Genomic DNA, 15674 nt, shown 5'->3' with positions numbered 1-15674 from the left:
TTGAATCACTGAGCAGAGCGAGAAGGAAGAAATGTAACATTGCTACATCTGAAAATCTCCGCTCAGGAAAAGTCACAAGACGGAAACTACGGAACAGGAACCAAGATACTATTTAAGTATCCGATTTGTTCAACTTCCCTCGGCAGCCGAGCCACAGTTCATTGTTCATTTCTAAAACTTCTTTGTCTCCCAAGGCTACCCATGATGTTCCATTTCTTTTGGAGATCCTCCAAAACTGCTGCGTCCTCATGGAAATTTTCATTCAAGGACCATGGTCAGCCAACTTCAAGACCATTTCCAGCAGGGGTCTCCCTCGTCTCAGTTTTCACATATTCACTCGAGGCCAGGCTCACAAAATCAGCCATCATGAACTAGGCCTCCATAGGCCACAATAGACCATCTCAATTAAAAGAAATAAAAACAACGTTACTACAGCATAATGATTAAACAGTGTTAACCCCACTAATACCCTTATGTGTATGCATTTATCTAGCTCTCGCGACATAAAAAGCATTAATTGAGACAGCGTTTTGTGCTCAAAATAAACAGCACACAGCAACGTTTAAACATGAAAACTTGCACGTTATTTTTTAGAAAACAGAAACAGCACACGTATGCTAACCCTCGTGTAACTTTCTCTTATGTTAAGACAAACGGATTGATTAATAAAAAAAAAAACACACTTGCACAAGACAAATAATTACTTGTTATTTATTAATATTTAATAAAACGCATAGACATACTAGAGCTTCAAAAGCCCCTGAATTTTCTAAATGAAAACTCTGCTCCAGCAGAAGGAATGGGCCCCTGGCCGCAGTTGGAACTGTAAAATACAGCAATGCTCAGGGTTTTCATGGGGCCGGCCGATGCCACTGCTATGGAAGATAGGCCCCTGACAACGCCGTGAGAGAACCGCAGAATACCTCCAGGCCGCGATGCTTACAAAGTTTACTTGCTCTTTTGGGAATCCTGTAGGCCCTTGCTATTTTCCTGCTTCCCCATCCCAACTTTAGTCTTTTTGCCGATTTGCCTCAAAAAAGAATTTGGACGGCAGCCGCCATTTTGAAGTTCAACTGTTGGCCGGTGTCAGGGATAAATGCATTCACTGGTAAGATTCCACCGGGACATCCCAGTAATATGACAGACATGAATGCAAAAGATGCCAAATAAAACAGAAAAAAGACTGCTGAGCAGAGGATAACTGAGGAGGCACTCCCTTACTGATGGCCTGTACCCTACACAATGTCCTAGTGTGCGGTTCTGTTCAGCATCACGGGAGACATCCTACCTATAAAGACTGCTGAGAAGGGATATCTGACAAGGCACTCCCTTCCTGATGGCCTGTACCCTGCACAATGTCCTAGTGTGCAGTTCTGTTCAGCATCACGGGAGACATCCTACCTATAAAGACTGCTGAGAAGGGATATCTGACAAGGCACTCCCTTCCTGATGGCCTGTACCCTGCACAATGTCCTAGTGTGCGGTTCTGTTCAGCATCACGGGAGACATCCTACCTATAAAGACTGCTGAGAAGGGATATCTGACAAGGCACTCCCTTCCTGATGGCCTGTACCCTGCACAATGTCCTAGTGTGCGGTGCTGTTCAGCATCATGGGAGACATCCTACCTATAAAGACTGCTGAGAAGGGATATCTGACAAGGCACTCCCTTCCTGATGGCCTGTACCCTGCACAATGTCCTAGTGTGCGGTGCTGTTCAGCATCACGGGAGACATCCTACCTATAAAGACTGCTGAGAAGGGATATCTGACAAGGCACTCCCTTCCTGATGGCCTGTACCCTGCACAATGTCCTAGTGTGCGGTTCTGTTCAGCATCACGGGAGACATCCTACCTATAAAGACTGCTGAGAAGGGATATCTGACAAGGCACTCCCTTCCTGATGGCCTGTACCCTGCACAATGTCCTAGTGTGCGGTTCTGTTCAGCATCATGGGAGACATCCTACCTATAAAGACTGCTGAGAAGGGATATCTGACAAGGCACTCCCTTCCTGATGGCCTGTACCCTGCACAATGTCCTAGTGTGCGGTGCTGTTCAGCATCATGGGAGACATCCTACCTATAAAGACTGCTGAGAAGGGATATCTGACAAGGCACTCCCTTCCTGATGGCCTGTACCCTGCACAATGTCCTAGTGTGCGGTTCTGTTCAGCATCACGGGAGACATCCTACCTATAAAGACTGCTGAGAAGGGATATCTGACAAGGCACTCCCTTCCTGATGGCCTGTACCCTGCACAATGTCCTAGTGTGCGGTGCTGTCCAGCATCACGGGAGACATCCTACCTATAAAGACTGCTGAGAAGGGATATCTGACAAGGCACTCCCTTCCTGATGGCCTGTACCCTGCACAATGTCCTAGTGTGCGGTGCTGTCCAGCATCACGGGAGACATCCTACCTATAAAGACTGCTGAGAAGGGATATCTGACAAGGCACTCCCTTCCTGATGGCCTGTACCCTGCACAATGTCCTAGTGTGCAGTTCTGTTCAGCATCACGGGAGACATCCTACCTATAAAGACTGCTGAGAAGGGATATCTGACAAGGCACTCCCTTCCTGATGGCCTGTACCCTTCACAATGTCCTAGTGTGCGGTTCTGTTCAGCATCACGGGAGACATCCTACCTATAAAGACTGCTGAGAAGGGATATCTGACAAGGCACTCCCTTCCTGATGGCCTGTACCCTGCACAATGTCCTAGTGTGCGGTGCTGTTCAGCATCATGGGAGACATCCTACCTATAAAGACTGCTGAGAAGGGATATCTGACAAGGCACTCCCTTCCTGATGGCCTGTACCCTGCACAATGTCCTAGTGTGCGGTTCTGTTCAGCATCACGGGAGACATCCTACCTATAAAGACTGCTGAGAAGGGATATCTGACAAGGCACTCCCTTCCTGATGGCCTGTACCCTGCACAATGTCCTAGTGTGCGGTGCTGTTCAGCATCACGGGAGACATCCTACCTATAAAGACTGCTGAGAAGGGATATCTGACAAGGCACTCCCTTCCTGATGGCCTGTACCCTGCACAATGTCCTAGTGTGCGGTTCTGTTCAGCATCACGGGAGACATCCTACCTATAAAGACTGCTGAGAAGGGATATCTGACAAGGCACTCCCTTCCTGATGGCCTGTACCCTGCACAATGTCCTAGTGTGCGGTGCTGTCCAGCATCACGGGAGACATCCTACCTATAAAGACTGCTGAGAAGGGATATCTGACAAGGCACTCCCTTCCTGATGGCCTGTACCCTGCACAATGTCCTAGTGTGCGGTGCTGTCCAGCATCACGGGAGACATCCTACCTATAAAGACTGCTGAGAAGGGATATCTGACAAGGCACTCCCTTCCTGATGGCCTGTACCCTGCACAATGTCCTAGTGTGCGGTGCTGTCCAGCATCACGGGAGACATCCTACCTATAAAGACTGCTGAGAAGGGATATCTGACAAGGCACTCCCTTCCTGATGGCCTGTACCCTGCACAATGTCCTAGTGTGCGGTGCTGTCCAGCATCACGGGAGACATCCTACCTATAAAGACTGCTGAGAAGGGATATCTGACAAGGCACTCCCTTCCTGATGGCCTGTACCCTGCACAATGTCCTAGTGTGCGGTGCTGTTCAGCATCACGGGAGACATCCTACCTATAAAGACTGCTGAGAAGGGATATCTGACAAGGCACTCCCTTCCTGATGGCCTGTACCCTGCACAATGTCCTAGTGTGCGGTGCTGTCCAGCATCACGGGAGACATCCTACCTATAAAGACTGCTGAGAAGGGATATCTGACAAGGCACTCCCTTCCTGATGGCCTGTACCCTGCACAATGTCCTAGTGTGCGGTGCTGTCCAGCATCACGGGAGACATCCTACCTATAAAGACTGCTGAGAAGGGATATCTGACAAGGCACTCCCTTCCTGATGGCCTGTACCCTGCACAATGTCCTAGTGTGCGGTTCTGTTCAGCATCACGGGAGACATCCTACCTATAAAGACTGCTGAGAAGGGATATCTGACAAGGCACTCCCTTCCTGATGGCCTGTACCCTGCACAATGTCCTAGTGTGCGGTGCTGTTCAGCATCACGGGAGACATCCTACCTATAAAGACTGCTGAGAAGGGATATCTGACAAGGCACTCCCTTCCTGATGGCCTGTACCCTGCACAATGTCCTAGTGTGCGGTGCTGTCCAGCATCACGGGAGACATCCTACCTATAAAGACTGCTGAGAAGGGATATCTGACAAGGCACTCCCTTCCTGATGGCCTGTACCCTGCACAATGTCCTAGTGTGCGGTTCTGTTCAGCATCACGGGAGACATCCTACCTATAAAGACTGCTGAGAAGGGATATCTGACAAGGCACTCCCTTCCTGATGGCCTGTACCCTGCACAATGTCCTAGTGTGCGGTGCTGTTCAGCATCACGGGAGACATCCTACCTATAAAGACTGCTGAGAAGGGATATCTGACAAGGCACTCCCTTCCTGATGGCCTGTACCCTGCACAATGTCCTAGTGTGCGGTGCTGTCCAGCATCACGGGAGACATCCTACCTATAAAGACTGCTGAGAAGGGATATCTGACAAGGCACTCCCTTCCTGATGGCCTGTACCCTGCACAATGTCCTAGTGTGCGGTGCTGTCCAGCATCACGGGAGACATCCTACCTATAAAGACTGCTGAGAAGGGATATCTGACAAGGCACTCCCTTCCTGATGGCCTGTACCCTGCACAATGTCCTAGTGTGCGGTGCTGTCCAGCATCACGGGAGACATCCTCGGCCACTGGGCAGGTTTAAAGAAGAGCCTCGCTTAAGTGTGCGAATCGGAAGCAAATTATTTTAATGAACTGGGTATTTTTAAATGCATTTTCACCATATTGTGAATACATAAAAAGGACCAGTTCTTTTTGGTCTCACCATACTCCCAGCTAAAGAGGGAGAGGCGTAGTCTGGTTAGTACCCTCTGTACACCCCCGTCTGCCTGTGCGCCTTTATATCACCCTGTGCAGAACTCGCCAGCGGCACCAGAACGGACCAGTCTAGTCCCAGTCGAAACAGTGGCCAGGTCAGGACTTTATGTCACTGGTCACACGGTGAGCTCAAATGGAAGCCGCTCCCCATTCTCCCCGAGGGAGTTCAGCATATCCCAGCAGATTAGACACGGGATAAGGGAAGTCAGGCATGTTTAGACGGTACCATCCATCTCCCCGAGAGGCAGAGCCTGACAGCGGCCCTCAGGCGTGAGGGCAAAGGGACAGCCGAGGTCAGGGGACGCAGGCTCAGCTGCTGCTAACCATGCAGAGGCGGCCATGCACCTCCTGGTCTCCCGTTTCATATGCTGATTTCTAACAATAGCTGCTGATTGTGCAAATATTCAAGAGTAATGTACAAACTGCCTTCACTTGGAGGTTTGTTCCTTTCAACTTCCTTCAGCTGCCAAGTTTACCCTGAAAGCACAGACATACACTCAAGCAGAAGGTTAATGCTATTCTCCAATGAGAACCAGGCCTGTATTGAAGAAGAAATCGTCCTTAATGATGGGGCAGGTGTCGAATCAGGAGCGGAGTTTAACAGTGCTTAATTTGTACAAGAATGAGTGCCAGTTCATTGGAAGCCTGCAGCTGGCGAAATTAGATATCAGCGCGCCGAATACCAAGGCTGAGTGGTCGTGAATCCACCTCAGGCCGCTTTAATCCACCACCAAACCCTCCTTGTCCTTTTATCTCGCTCCTGCAGGTTTCTACATTCTCCCTCGGTGATGTTTTTACCGTCTTTCCCTTCCTCCTTCGTTCCCCTTTGTATTTTTCCCTCCCTTGCTCTTGGTAAATGTCTGATGGGGACAAATGAGTGCAGGTCTCCAAAGATGAAGGTTGGTGGGACCCCGCAGTAGCCACCTACTCATATTAAGCACTGATTACAAGCGAGGCCTCAATAAAAATAGAGCATTTGTGGCTCAGCGGTTGGGGTCTGACAAAGACCCCTTGGCTCGTAGTAGCACTCGGGGTGCGCAAAGCTTTTAATAGGCAAGCTTGCTCTCACATAGGGGCATATTCTCAAGGCGATATCGCTGCGTTAACGGCACTTTTCTGCCTCTAAAGCGGTGATATTTTTATCGCCCTATTCTCAAGCTGTAGCTAACAGCCGCTAGCGAATGTTTTTAGGCGAAAGCGTCCGTTTTAAAGATCGCCACTTCTGTTAGCGAGAATTATATGCAGGAGAGGCGTTCCCGTGCAAAAACGCACGCAAACACCACTATTCCATATTCACAAGGGGATCCTTGAACTTCTGAAGACCAAAAAAACTGGCTCTAACTTAAGACTAGAAAATAGCTGGTCTTAAAAATGGGGATAACACTTGGGGCCACATCTCAGCAGGTTTTGGTGCAGGCCAGCAATGTCGCAGTGCTGCCCTGCGACAAAACTACAGTGCAGGAATGTGCACCATCAGTAAGATAATGCGCATTTCTGGTCCCCAGTAATGAAAAATGTTGCAGCGCTGTGACAAGACAGCGTTGTAACACTTCTCACTATGCCCTTCTTATGACAGCATGGATGCGCTGTAGCCACTGGACAGCGCTCCATGACGCAAGTAATGACAGATACGTCAGGAATCCTGACGTATCTGTCTGCGCTAAAGTCACGCATTGCTGCAGTCGTGTCACAACCATGACGCAATTCCAGCAATGCATGGTCAGCCTATCCCTGTGGCTCTGCGTCACCGGAAGGTACTGACGCAGTGCCGTTCATCAGGGGTGCCCGAATGTTAGCGCTGTTGAAGATCCATCGGTGGAGGTTGCACACTGCGGTGTCATCGTTTGGAAGCAATGGTGGAGTGTTGGTGCGGAGGGAGTTGACGAGATGTTCTTCGGTGGCCTTGATCCAGCTGCGAGGGGGTGCGATGATGGGGGTGGGATTCAGTGGCCAGGGTGAAGACGTGATGTTACCAATGATGCTCGGGCCAGGAGTGTCCACTGTTGTGGCTGTAGTTGAAGTTCCTGCTGGCAGAAGTGACGTGCTTGACCGTGTGTCCTGCTATGTGCTTCTTGAGGTGACCTGCTGCTTGCGTCTGATGTAGAGGACCTTCCCAGGAGGGGGTGGTCTTCTGGTCACAGGGGTTGTCCAGGTGGAACTTGAGTTTACCCAGTAGGATGTCGCTGGTGGATGGGAGACCCTGGGGTGCAATGAGATCTACAATGGTATTGGAGAATGGGGGACCATGGCCCGAGGGGCCTGCACATGAGGGTGCCACAGAGGATGTGCTTGGGCTTGGTCCGGATCTGGGTGTTGAGGTGGTCCATGGTCACTCTTGGGTCATTAGAGTGCGTGATCAGTCGGAGTGTGCTGTTGTAGGTGATGGCAATGCCTCCTTCTTGATGGTCGGGGTGCTCCTTGCGGGTGGTACTGCAGCCATCAGTGATGTTGATGGCGATGTCTGGTCCGGAGCAGAGGTTGGTACTGGCAGGTGAGGGGGCGTCCAGGGTTGATGGCGAGGAGGGTGCTGGCGTCGTAGCGGTGGAGTGTCCAAGAGGAAGGCTCCTTGGTGCTGAGTGCGGTCCAGGGCCAGACGGACGCAAACAACGTAGCCTATGGGTTGCCTTTGGCACGGGAGAGGACCAATACAATGCAGGCAGTACATCGTTAACAACGCAACTCCGACAACGCAGGTGCCTGTACATCGCATTTGATTACAACACATTGTGAGGTTAGTAATGGGGTAATTTAAAGCTTTTCAGGTGGTTATGAGTTTCGAGGGTAAATATGACAATTGTGGTGTGTTTTGGGGTAAAATATGAAAATTGCGGTGTGCATTTGGGTCAAATTTGATTTTTGGGTGTGTTATGAGGGCTCAAAAAGTAATTCCAGGGTACATGGTTTGGTTTGGGGTGCAAAGGTAAGTTTTGGGTTGCACTCACTGTTGTGGGAATAGTGATATTGATATCTCCGCTATGCAACACCTACTCTACTGTTGCAATGTGCCTAGTATTAGTATGCATGGGAATGGAATGCGATATTATGGCATGCGTCTCAACCACGTATGTGCCTTTGGCACACGGGTGGTACGCCTGCTGTGCATGGGTGCACAGCGGCCGCTATTGAGAAGTGCTGGGGGGCCTAGACAGCTGTGAGGTGGCAAACTCCGGAAAGAACACTGGATGGGGTGTGGACGCGGGGATGTGTGCGTGAGTGGGTGTTGTAAAAATTTAATTAGGGAAGATTTACCTCGAAGCCGGGTCACGTTTCTTCGTTGCTCCTGCTCTCCTGCATCTGCCTCCAGGAACAGGAAGTAGGCAGCCAGGCTCCCTCCCCTGAGCCAATTACAACGCTGCGATGCGGCGGTGGGATTGTCAATTGGCAACGGGACAAGGCATGCAGCCAGGGGATAGAGGGGTGGGCAAGTTCTCTATGCAGGCTGTAATGCAGCCTGCATTACGAACAGGGGAGTGCGCTTGACTGCTTTGGGCGGCCTGAGTGGCCGACCAAACAGTCAATGTGCACTTGAGTGGGCATGCCAATCCGCCCATGCCTTGCCCCGTGCTTGGAGCAGTCCTATCCACCCTCCCACCCGCAAGGGAAAGCAGTGGGGTGACCCTCTTCTGCGATAGCAGATGAGCCGACACTGGGGGTGCGTCATCTACGTGTGCTAGGCCTGGAGGACTCGACCCCCAGGCGTCCTGCGCTACGCGTCCCACCTTCTCCTTACCTGGACATTGACACCGTGGCTCAATATGCTGCACTCTCTCCAAATCTGTGACTCAGCCAGCAGGTTCCTCAGCCAGGAGAGATTTCACAAGCCTGGGTACAACAGTCGCCCCCAAGTCCGCTGGTGAACCTCCTGAGGCAGTTGATGCAGCAGGGCCCCCTGCGGCATGAAGTAGCAGCACTCACACCACACAAGTTCGGCGCAGCTCAGGGGCCTCACCCTGCACAGCGTCCGGCCAACCCAACATCATCCGGCCTGTGATGCAGAGAGGTGGCACCCACCGTTGGTAATCCCCTCAGTGCAACTTGGTGTATTGGTGGATCATAGTATGCGATGCAGACCTCCCCACATTGGGGTGAAGGACGCCTCTACTATTGACATCTCCAAGGTGCGCAAGGCAATCTTCTCACACAGGTCAGCAACGTGTCTCCATGCGACCTGCCAGACTTCAACACCAGGTACGGGCGATCGTCGTGCCTCAATGTCTACCGCCACGGCTCATCAACTCCACAGCTCCTCTGTATCCCACTCCAGGCTCCAGACGCAGGTCCAGCGAGACATCCAGGCTCCAGACGCATGTCCAGCGAGGCTTCCAGGCTCCAGACGCAGGTTCAGCGAGACATTCAGGCTCCAAACGCAGGTCCAGCGAGGCATCCAGGCTCCAGACGCAGGTCCAGCAAGGCATCAAGGCTCTCATCCTGGTCATCCTGGATGTTGGCTGGCTTGCAGTGGGTTGTTGAAGTGTACTGCACATGGCCCAGGCTGCTCCATTCTGCCTTTTTTTTGGTTTTTATACCTATTTTATATTGGAAGTTGACTGATAGGCTATTTTTTTCATTAGATACAAAAAAACTCACGTTGGGCTAGCTAACACGAGTTTTTTTGCCGCTAATGGGCCTATCTGTAGTTTTTGTTCACCAATGCCGGATTTTCTATCGCCTTTGCGCTGATGTTAGTGGCAGTTTTCACCGCCATTCCCTGAAACTATCACCTGTTAGCAGCGTGTTTTGAATAGGCCACTAACACAGCAATAATTTCCCGCGGTACACAGCGATAAAAAAACGCAGGCTAAAATTGTTTAGCATTAGTTTTCGCAGAATGTTGAGAATATCCCCCATAGTTTCTAAATATTAGCCTCCACGTAGTTTCTGGAGGTCCCCACTTTTCTTATGGCTTCACATTTGCACAGTTTCTCATTGCAACGTGCAATATTTCCACACAGGTGTCAAGATTTCCTTGCAACTGCTATCCAGTGCTGGAACTGAATGGAGCGTTTTCTCGTGGGTTTACTTTAACACTGTTTTCCTTGCCACTAGGAAACCGGATCTATGTCCCTGAATCCGAGAATGTCATAGAAGTAGGGCCTATTTCTGACACATAATAAAATCCGAGACCGTGGGTGAGGTTCCGAGTTTATCGGGTGCGATAAATAGCACATATTCCAATTTTTGGGTGAATAACGTAGATTTGGATGATCAAAGCAGAAAAAGTGCACAGTACTGTAAATACTGTATTGTTTTACTCAGTTACTTTCCAGCAGGTTTGACCTGGGGAAATTGAATGACAGATGAGGTATTTAACATTTCCAATAATTACCGGGTGTGGTAACTATCATCCAATAGAAACATAAATGAAATGAAAACCCACACATTATCAGGGCCTCAGTTCTTCTCACAACAACTTAAAAGTTCTTCTAAAGCTTTTATTTTGCCATGAAAACTCACATGCAGACATGCAGGTACTAATCAGGAAGTTTCTGAGAGGAAGGTTTTGCAACCCCTAATTAGCTCTTTCGCTAAAAGCAAATGAAAGATATGATCTGTTTCAGAATAGTGTGGGTGCAGCCGAGAATAGGCAATGGGCTTCTATATTGAAAAAGGAACGTGCTCTTTGACATAGGCTCAACTCTTTTTACTTTATATATCGATTATATTTATTGTAACTAGTAAGAGTAATCCATGACGTTCACCTGTGGCTCTTTAGCGCATTTGATGTCAAAGTAAGGCCCAATATCCTGAAAGGGCACCTTGTATCCAGGATTGGGCTTTCCTTTTACAAATCATTGTTTTCAGGGTTAGCCCTGTTGGCTCAGTTGGAGTGAACCAAGACTACAACTCCCAGAATGCACTGATATATTGGACGAAAACATGGAAGACGGTTGTCCTGCCGGCATTGAGTGATCTGGCAACACTCACTCTCCTGAGGAGTGAAAACTCACTCGCAATCCTTATTGGTGAAGTCTAAAAATGATGTGAATCTAATGATCTTAAGATCAGTTGCAGGGACCATGCTCTGTTTTGCTTGCTTTAGTAAATGTTTTTTGTTGTTGCAAATCATTAATTAGTTCAGTAGTACTTCATATGTCATGAATAAAATTCACATGGAAAATGTACAAAAGATTTCAATTCTACTTATGAATATCAAGCTTTCAAAGATGGAAGGAAGCTACTGATTAATTTGCAGAATTATCATGTCTGAAATCCATGGGCAAAATGCATGGGTTCCCATTGCAAGCAGTCGGGTTGGTAATAACCACCCAATCCTCAATCTGCACGCTTCTGCCTGTGCCTCATCCCTGGCGGTCCAGTGGGAGAACATTCTGCTCTTCTGCTGTTCTGCCCTCTGCCCCTCTGCTGCTTCTGTCCTTACTTTGCTCTCTCGTTTTCTTTACTCCTACTCTTTGTGACATTTTTCTCTTCTTGCCTTTTTGTGTGTTTTTTTTCTTTAGCCTCTTTACTCTTTTTGCCTCTTTTTCTTGCCCTCCAGCGCTTTCCTGTTTTCCTGCCACTGCTAAACCTGCAGCCCCTTCCGCCTCCAGCACGCTGTTTTTCCCGGTCCCTGCTTCCCAGCTGACCAGCCCTCCCCCTAACACTACTTAATGGCGGCTGGCGTGCGGCAAGGAGAGCAAGCCCACTGAGTTGGTCAGTGTCACTGCTCTCACCCGTGCAGTTCCACTACAGGGGCCGATTACGATGCCGTACGGAAACGATTCCGACCGAATCGGTTTCGGAAACATTTCCGACCGACTCGGGTTCTGTGAGTCCGACTGACCGATTACGATGCTTCCCAACATCGTTCGGTCGGCCTCTCATTGACTTCAATAGGAGCCTGTGTTACGAACGAGAATACAGGCTCCCATTGAAAAAAAGATGTTGTTGGCGAAAACGTTGCACCCTGTGGGAAGCACCCCATGGTGCCTGCCACACTGTGATGGGTTTAACAGGGGGGTCCCATGGGTAACCCCATGGGCCCCAAACAGAGCGCTGTGGGTGGAGGCGGGCCTGCCGTGGGCCCCCAAAGTCAGATTCCGGCAGCTGTTTTTTGTTGGACAGACTGAATCGGACAGCTGTCTCTCTGCTCTCTCTTTTTCTTTCCTCCTACTCTTTTTGCCTTTTTTTCTCTTTTTGCCGATTTCTCAGTTTTTTTTTCCTTTTGCCTCTTTCCTCTTGTTGCCTTTTTCTTGCCCTCCAGTGCTTTCCCGTTTTCCCAATGCTGCTGACCCACAGGGCCCATACCCCCTTCAGAACCCCATTTTTCTTGCTCCCTACTTCCCACCTCCCAGCTGACCAGTCCTCCCCCTCACACTACTTAATGGTGAACGCTGCACTGCTGCGCCACTGGCGTGCCAAAGGCAAGTCCGTCTGCACACATCCGTGACTGACCGTGCCCAGCACCAGGGACCCTGTCCTCCGACCTGCCACCGCTATCTCCAACATCCTCCACGATCTCAACCCCGGACACAACAACAACTGCCATCTCTCGACGCTGACCAAGACCCATGGCCCGCTCTCCTGCCTACACTGCCGCCTCACCTTCACCCACCTCTGTACCCCGGCTCCCTCACCCAACCTACCGATCCTCACAGCACCCAAGCCTCTCAAGTGCATTCTCCTCAACGTAAGATCCCTCCACAAACACGCCACAGAGATCTGGGACCTCCTCAACGCCACCTTGCCCGATATCGCCTTCCTGACGGAAACTTGGACGAACTCCAGCTCAGCGGCAGACATCACCACCGACGGTTACAAGATCATCCACAAGGACCATCCCATCCTGCCAGGAGAAATTTTGATTTTCATGGCGGTATGTGCCATGGCCCAGGAGAAGGGCTGCGGCACAAGCCGCCATAAAAAAGGGGACTTCTTGCACGTCCATGGACCCTGTGCCAAGCACCATGTGGTACCGGACACCCTGTGCATGGAGGTGAGTGGGGGCACTACATGTGCCCCCAGGGCCACTTTGCAGTGGCCCACAAGGGACAGGGGCCCTGTTTGGGGCCTCCAATATCCATTGTTCCTGTCATGAACAGGCTGTCGGAAAGGGATATCCAAATCCTGGCACTGCCACCATTATGGGCCGCGACTCCGACCGGCACCCCGTCAGGATCTGAGATCCTGGCGGCAGAGTGGACTCTGATCGAAGGGCTTTCGGTCGGTCAGACGGCCACCAATGGCCTGTCGGTCAGTCGGACCACCACCGATTGCCTGTCGGTGGCGGTTCGAACGACATCATAATCAGCTCCTATGACAGTGAGTTTATAGCACAGTCAGGCAATGAAACTCTGGTGTTTCATGGCATAGATTGCATCAACTTTTCAGCAATTACGGTCAACCAGAGGGGTGCTCTGCAACCTGGCAGAGTAATGGGGAAGGACGGTGGTTGAACTGCAAAACTGTTCATTGGAGAAAAGATGTCAAGCTTGGGTTTCTTCTTCAGCGGCCTCCAAGATGTCTTGCATTGGAAGACCGAGGCATGGGCAATCCCTATGAAATACACTGAAATGGTGGTTTGCCCAGAGAATAATGTCTGACATTTCAAAATCAAGATGAATTTTAGTTTTTACCTGTAATGTCAGTCCCTGTTAGAATCATATATAAAGGAAGATTTAATGAGTGATACACGTGTCTCAAAGTGTTTGTTCCTTATTTTCCATTATGTTCATTGCCTATTTGCTATTATTTCTGTTGCTGGTTTCTGCTCCTTCTAACTAGATATCTGTTAGGATTTTCTCCTGAAAGTCCTCATTTGACTTTATTCTTCCCTGACTTGGGGAAGAGTTTGGTGCCTATGTTGTTTTCAGACAAAACCTACAAGACCTACAAGATTGCCAAGAAGGGTGTTATCCTTCATGACCTTTTCCTTCTCACTGGGATCCTCTTAGAGAGGCACCTGATACACTTCACCTGTGCTGAAAGGGCAGCCATACTTTAAATAAGGCCCTTAATAAATTGGTCTTAATCTCCATGAGTCTGACTCTACAGCACCTGGCTCGAGCTTAAACCCTGCTCTCCAGACTGTTCATGACCCTGTTCAGTCCAACAACCCTGCTGGGAAGGGTCCATTTTGTAGACCATGTGTCAGCTACAGTGGCTCGTGCATTCTTCACACCTTAATTTGAAATGGCCTGGCCTGCTTTTTACACCATCTCTGCCCTGGTTCACCCTAGTTCCACATTTGGTGTACCATGCCCATGTCCTTCTTGTCACCACTTGCACTTTTCCGTGGACTCAGCACTGCTAGTCACCTGAAACTAAATAACCCACCATGGATAAACTTCATGTAGCATGGACACTTTACATATCTGGCTTTGATCTCCAAAGTGCATTATTAAGGGGGAGGGGCAAGGAAGTAGAAAACCTCTCCTTGGAGCCTTGTGGTAGTAATTCACTGCATTGTTGCACTAATCTTTCCCTCCCCACAGTTAGATAATAAATCTTGTTTATTTGTTCCAACTGGGATTTTCTTAAACTTGGTTCACGTTCTTTATCTTGTTGTGTTGATGGGGGCGCATGGCTAGGCACCGATGTGAGAGGAGGCCGACTCCGGAGCTCCGTCCGTGGCTTTCCCTCAACAACAGTAATCCTGAACTGAGGCCCCGTACCTCTATCCGGGTGGTGTAACCTCTGGAGGTCACATCGGACTGCAGGCAGCAACTTTTGGTACCTACACGGTGCTGAAATCGCAGTTTTCTCACCCGACTTGGAGAAGTATGCAGAGACCCAAGATGGCGACCACAAACTGACGGGGTGGCCCCTGACATCGGGAGAGGTCGGCTGACTGTGCTAGATGAGCAGCGGGCGAGAACTGGACAACAACAGTGCAGATTGCAGCTCCAGGTTGGTGAACAACCGAAGGTGAGGCCCCGATATCAAGTTAGAGTGGCGCGGGCTCCCAGTCCTGACGGTTACGCCCTGCTGACGCAAGATGGCGGCCAGGGATTGCATAAACGGGCCCAGACAGCAGCAAAGGCGCGCTGTGGGCCGGGGAAGCAGAGACAGAGAATCTTGTGAGACGGAGAGGTCAAGGTGTGCCACACAGCGAGAGCGACTTGGTCTGAGGCTCATGAGCCAAGTTGAAGCGCCGAGAGGTGAGGCGCCCGCTCTGGTGCCAATTTAGTGGGCTTTACACTTGAGGAGGACTGGCAGACAGCTGTAGGTGCTGAAAGGTGGCCTTCAGCCTATTGAGTGGCATTCAGGCAGCCTGTGGAGGGCGAGAGCTCACTGAGATAATCCAGGGGATAGCTGAGTGGGGCGACACAGCTAATGTGCATGACCGCGCTACAGTGATCTACGAGGATGCATGACACGACCTGGCCGGCACGCATCTAAATATCATTAGGATCTAGCCCTGATTTAAGAAGCTTGAGTAGAAGCCTTATCACTGTACCAGGAAGAGCCCGGACCTGGAGTGTGCAGCGTTACAGAGGCCACTGAGCTGGGACTAAGTGCTCCTGAGACACCATTTGCTCGAAACTTTGGATACTGAGGAGCTGTGGTGGCTGAAGATACCAAGACTTTGAGATTTGTCTGGGGGCCCGCTTTGATGCGAGGGGCTAAAGAGAGCTGATTACACTGCAAGGCGTTGGGTGAGGAGTGTTGAAGCTGCTACTGGGCCCCAGGACCCGTCCTACTCCTGCACCGGCTACGCTACAAGTGATCGGCGATCATCAATAGCACCACTCA

General features: G+C 50.2%; 1 pseudogene across 1 annotated transcript in view; it reads right to left on the bottom strand.

Moving 5' to 3' along the window:
• The window catches only part of LOC146870298 (keratin, type I cytoskeletal 19-like), a 52220-nt pseudogene extending 39728 nt beyond the window's left edge, over positions 1-12492 (bottom strand). Inside the window, exon 1 of the transcript XR_014978215.1 lies at positions 12375-12492. The product of XR_014978215.1 is annotated as a keratin, type I cytoskeletal 19-like (transcript). The remainder of the gene's footprint in view (positions 1-12374) is intronic.
• Between the last annotated feature and the right edge of the window lie 3182 nt (positions 12493-15674).

Source organism: Triturus cristatus, chromosome 1_1 (assembly GCF_964204655.1).
Source record: "Triturus cristatus chromosome 1_1, aTriCri1.1, whole genome shotgun sequence".
NCBI lineage: Eukaryota > Metazoa > Chordata > Amphibia > Caudata > Salamandridae > Triturus > Triturus cristatus.
The sequence above is the reverse complement of the archived record's forward strand: the minus strand, read 5'-3'. Positions and strand labels throughout refer to the sequence as shown.